Below are 5877 nucleotides of genomic sequence, written 5' to 3' on the forward strand. Positions count from 1 at the left end.
AAAGGGAAAAGCATGAGTCAGTAGACTTCAGGATCAACTCCATTCGTCTTTACAGTCTCACAGATCTGCAAGAACTCAGTTAAAAACTGGTAAGGATCTTCAGATGGAAGTCCATAAAACTTGCAATTTTGTTGCATTAAGGCAACTAGCTGAGGTTTCAGCTCAAAGTTGTTGGCTCCAATGGCAGGAATGGAGATGCTTCTTCCATCAAATTTGGACGTTGGCTTTGTGAAGTCACCAAGCATTCTCCTTGCATTATTATTATTTTCGGCTGCCATCTCCTTCTCTTGTTCTAATATTTCTGAAAGGTTACCTTTAGATTGTTGTAATCTAGCTTCTCTGAGTTTTCTCTTCAGAGTCCTTTTAGGTTCAGGATCTATTTCAACAAGAGTGCATTTTTCCTTGTTCCTGCTCATATGAAAGAGAAGAAAACAAGAAAGGAAGAGGAATCCTCTATGTCACAGTATAGAGATTCCTTTATGTTAGTAGAAGAGGAAAGGGGGGAAGAATGAATAGTCTGTATAAGGAGTAAGGATAGGGGAGGTGATAAGAGATGAAGAGAAGTGTTAGTAAATAAATAAATAAATAGAAGAAGATGAGAGAGGGATTTTCGAAAATATTTTTGAAAAGGAGTTAGTAATTTCGAAAATTAAAGATGAATTAAAATTAAAATTAAAATTTGAAACAATTAGTTAATTAAAAAGAATTTTTGAAAAAAAGAGGGAGGTATTTTCGAAAATTAGAGAGGGAAAAGTAGTTAGGTGGTTTTGAAAAAGATAAGAAACAAACAAAAAGTTAATTAGTTAGTTGAAAAAGATATTAAAATCAAATTTGAAAAGATAAGAAGATAAGAAGTTAGATAAGATATTTTAAAATCAAATTTTTGAAAAAGATAAGATTTTGAAAAATATATGATATAAAAGATACGATAAAAAGATATGATAAAAACATATGATTTTTGAAAAGATAAGATTAAAAAGATATTTTTTTTGAAAAGATATGATTTTAAAAGATATGGTTTTAAAAAGATATGATTGAAATTAGTTTTGAAAAAGATTTAATTTTTAAAATTAAAATTAATTACTTAACTAACAAGAAACTAAAAGATAAGATTCTAGAATTTTAAAGATTGAACCTTTCTTAACAAGAAAGTAACAAACTTCAAATTTTTGAATCAATCACATAAATTGTTAGCTAATTTTCGAAAATATGATGTAAAAGATAAGAAAAAGATTTTGAAAATAATTTGAAAAAGATTTTTGAAATTTTCGAAAAAAAGGAAAAAATGGAAAAGATATGATTTTTGAAAAAGATTTTGAAAAGATAAGATTTTTAAAATTGAAAAATTGACTTGACTTGTAAGAAACAACTAATTTTTAAAAAATTTTGACCAAGTCAACCCAAAATTTCGAAAATTTGGAGGGAAATAAGGAAAAGATATTTTTTTTTGAATTTTTAATGATGAGAGAGAAAAACAACAAAAATGACTCACAACATGAAAATTATGAATCAAAACTCATGATGCATGCAAGAACACTATGAATGTCAAGATGAACACCAAGAACACTTTGAAGATCATGATGAACATCAAGAACATAATTTTGAAAAATTTTTGATGCAAAGAAAACATGCAAGACACCAAACTTAGAAATCTTTAATGCATGGACTCTAATAAACGAAAAATGCATATGAAAAAAAACAAACAACACAAAACAAGAAATCATCAAGATCAAACAAGAGGATTTACCAAAAATATCTTGAAGATCATGAAGAACACTATGATAGCATGAATTTTCGAAAAATGCAAGAAAAAAATTTTTTTAAAGCATGCAATTGACACCAAACTTAAAAATTGACTCAAGACTCAAACAAGAAACACAAAATATTTTTGGTTTTTTTATGATTTTATGATTTTTTTGTATTTTTATTATTTTTTTTCGAAAATATACTTTAGAAAAACGAAAATAATAATTAAAAAATATTTTTGAAAGATTTTTGAAAACTTTTTGAAAAGAAAATTACCTAATCTGAGCAACAAGATGAACCGTCAGTTGTCCATACTCGAACAATCCCCGGCAACGGCGCCAAAAACTTGGCGGACGAAATTGTGATCAACAATAATGGCTCTTTGGCATGTGCCTAAAAACTAACTCAGCACTTTCTTTCCACAACTCCGTTCAACTTAACCAGCAAGTGTACTGGGTCATCCAAGTAATACCTTACGTGAGTAAGGGTCGATCCCACAGAGATTGTTGGTATGAAGCAAGCTATGGTCACCTTGTAAATCTCAGTTAAGTGGATTCATAGGGTCAAATGTAATTGGATTATATATTTAAAAGATAAATAAAATAAAAAAGGATAGAAATACTTGTGTAAATCAATAGTGGGGATTTCAGATAGGAGTGTGGAGATGCTAGAATCCTTTCGAATCTCTACTTTCTTATTACATTCATCCAATCCTTCTTACTCCTTTCCATGGCAAGCTGTATGTAGGGCATCACAATCATCAATGGCTACTTTTAATCCTCTCGGGAAAATGGTCCTATGCGCTGTCACTGCACGGCTAATCGTCTGGAGGCATCACCCTTGTTGATAGCTACATCCCATCCTCTCAGTGAAAATGGTCCAAATGCTCTGTCACAGCACGGCTAATCATCTGTCGGTTCTCAATCAGGTTGGAGTAGAATCCATTGATTCTTTTGCGTTTGTCATCACGCCCAGCCTTCAGGAGTTTGAAGCTCGTCACAGTCATTCAATACCGGAATCCTACTCGGAATACCACAGACAAGGTTAGACTTTCCGGATTCCCAGGATCCTACTCGGAATACCACAGACAAGGTTAGACTTTCCGGATCCTCATGAATGCCGCCATCTATCTAGCTTATACCACGAAGATTCTGTTGGGGAATCTAAGAGATATGCGCTCGGCCTAAAGTAGAACGGAAGTGGTTGTCAGTCACGCGCGTTCATAGGTGAGAATGATGATGAGTGTCGCGGATCATCACATTCATCAAAGTGTTGTGCAACGTATATCTTGGAATAAGAATAAAAGAGAATTGAATAAAAAGTAATAGTAATTGTATTGAAACTTGAGGTACAGCAGAGCTCCACACCCTTAATCTATGGTGTGCAGAAACTCCACTGTTGAAAATACATAAGTGAAAGGTTCAGGCATGGCCGAATGGCCAGCCCCCTAAAACGTGATCAATGGCCTCCTAAGATAAAGAATAAAACAAAACTGAGACCAGAGATGAAACGTGGTCAAAAGACTACTAATACACTAGTAAAAAGTCTTATTTATACTAAACTAGCTACTAGGGTTTACATGAGTAAGTAATTGATGCATAAATCCACTTCCGGGGTCCACTTGGTGTATGTTTGGGCTGAGCTTGATCTATCCACGAGTTGAGGCTTTTCTTGGAGTTGAACGCCAAGTTATAACATGTTTTGGGCATTCAACTCCGGATCATGACGTGTTTCTGGCCTTTAACTCCAGACAGCAGCATGTACTTGGCGTTCAACGCCAAGTTACGTCGTCAATTTCCAAATAAAGTATGGACTATTATATATTGCTGGAAAGCTCTGGATGTCTACTTTCCAACGCCGTTGAGAGCGCGCTATTTGGTGTTCTGTAGCTCCAGAAAATATATTTCGAGTGCAGGGAGGTCAGATTCCAACAACATCAGCAGTCCTTTTGTCAGCCGTTTTCAGAGTTTTGCTCAAGTCCCTCAATTTTAGCCAGAAATTACCTGAAATCACAGAAAAACACACAAACTCATAGTAAAGTCCAGAAATGTGAATTTAACATAAAAACTAATGAAAACATCCCTAAAAGTAGCTTGAACTTACTAAAAACTACCTAAAAACAATGCCAAAAAGCGTATAAATTATCCGCTCATCACTACATATCAAGAGGCTTTACCTATGCATATTATTTTGATAGAACTCCTTGATGATAAGGAATTTGGGAAGGCTGCAGAATCCAGAACCTTCGATGAAAATTCAACAAATCCAGCAAAGTTTGAATGTTTGAAGGTTTATGCTTATATATTGAGTGTTATCCATTTCTATAAACACAGCCTGCAGATTCCCATAGATTTCTGATTTGCTGTCTTTCTGCTTATATCTTGAGTGCTATCCATCTCTAATTTATGTTGTTATTACTTGAGCTTTGTTTTTTAATTATTGTAGTTAACTTGTTATTACTGTGATTCTATTCTGTTGGTTGATTCTATTAGTTGATTCATGTTCTTGTTATTTTTCTTTTTCCATATTTTTTTTAACTATGATTTTCTATTTAGGTTGTTACTATGATTTCTATACTGCGTGATTTTTCTGTTGCCATCATCTTCTAACTGCTTCTCACTGCTCACCCAACACCACCAGCATCTACTGTCTTTGCTGCCACTCCTCTGTTTCTTTTAATCTTGAAGTTTACTGTCTTTGCTAACTAAATTTTCTATTTTCCTTTTGTTGTGCCGAATTGTTGCAACAGGTTGATAGCACCGTTAAGCATAAACAAAACTTTGATAGATTTCTGATTAGTCAGAAACCCCTTTCCAACATTAATACGAGGTTCAACTTTTTTTTTAAAGCTTCATGGCTATGCTATAGTATTGCTATATTCCTTTACATAATATCTAAAATTTTGATTTCTTTATATAATCTTTGAAATCAAATAGTGCTAAAAAACGTGATCACTATTACTCACTTGCGGAAGATTTTCTTGAGATTACACCTCGGAAGACAATTGGAGAATTGAAGGAATGTAAAGAGGTTAGTCATTTTTTATTATTTTTTACTTTCTTTTTATGTTCATCATTCAAGTCCAAATTAAAATACTAATGCCATTTTTATTGTTACTTTTCTTTTAGGATGGTGATTATGCTGTGTATGGTACAATTATGGGAGTGATTGGTGGATCTGATTGGTTTGTTGCTCAATGTAGATGTGGCACTGAAGTTGTTCTGAAGCTTGGGTCATACTATTGTGAAAAGTCTTCAAAGCATGTTGATTTGTTTTCCTTGAAGTTATAGTGTTGGTATGAGGTTTATTTATGTTGATTATTTCATTTGTATATATTATAAAAACAGGTATAGAATTAAGGTGAAAGTTATTGATTCCTCAGGGAGTGCAACATTTGTCATATTTGAAAAGCTTGGATGCCTTTTGCTAGATAAGTCCTGCACTGAGATTTTTATTATTTAAAGAAATTATTTAGTATAATTATGTATTTATTTTTATTTTATAATATTCAACTTATTTAAATAAAAATACAAAATTATTATACATGTAATCATATTATTAATTATTGTATTGTATTAATAATTATTAGAAAATTATATATATATATATATATATATATATATATATATATATACAAATAAAAAAAACGAGATCTAAGGCTACACTTATATACAGTAGCTATATCATAGAGGAAAAAAAAAAGAGACCTAAGACTACACTTATATACAGTAGCTATAGTATACCAAAAAAAAAGGGACCTAAGGCTACGCTTATAAAAAGTAGTTATGGTATAAATTGAGGCTACGCTTTACAAGTGATGCAGTAGCGTTGAAAAGCGTAGTCTTTTCTGGAAGAATGAAAGCTGAAAAGCGTAGCCTTTGGTCCTGAACAGCATCACTTGAAAAGCGTAGCCTATTCCCAAACACCAAAAGCGTAGCCCTTGGTGCAGAAAAGCGTAGCCTTTGAGAATAGGCAACGGCCGAATAGGAATCACCCCAAAAAGCGTAGCCGTAGCCCAAAAAGCGTAGCCATAGCCTAAGGCATCATTTTTTTTTCACTTTTAGCTACACTTTTCAAGTGTACCTGAATGGGTGTTTTTCTTGTAATATCCCAACAGCTCTCCAATAACTT

At 32.9% G+C, this 5877-nt stretch overlaps 1 long non-coding RNA gene across 1 annotated transcript; it reads left to right on the forward strand.

Annotated features, from left to right (window-relative positions):
- Nucleotides 1–4666: 4666 nt before the first annotated feature.
- Nucleotides 4667–5372, forward strand: LOC140182559 (uncharacterized). The gene is made up of 2 exons (XR_011878376.1): nucleotides 4667–4776; nucleotides 4875–5372. It is a non-coding gene; the product is annotated as an uncharacterized lncRNA (long non-coding RNA).
- The last annotated feature ends 505 nt before the right edge of the window (nucleotides 5373–5877 follow it).

Source organism: Arachis hypogaea, chromosome 3 (genome assembly GCF_003086295.3).
Source record: "Arachis hypogaea cultivar Tifrunner chromosome 3, arahy.Tifrunner.gnm2.J5K5, whole genome shotgun sequence".
Classification (NCBI taxonomy): Eukaryota; Viridiplantae; Streptophyta; class Magnoliopsida; order Fabales; family Fabaceae; genus Arachis; species Arachis hypogaea.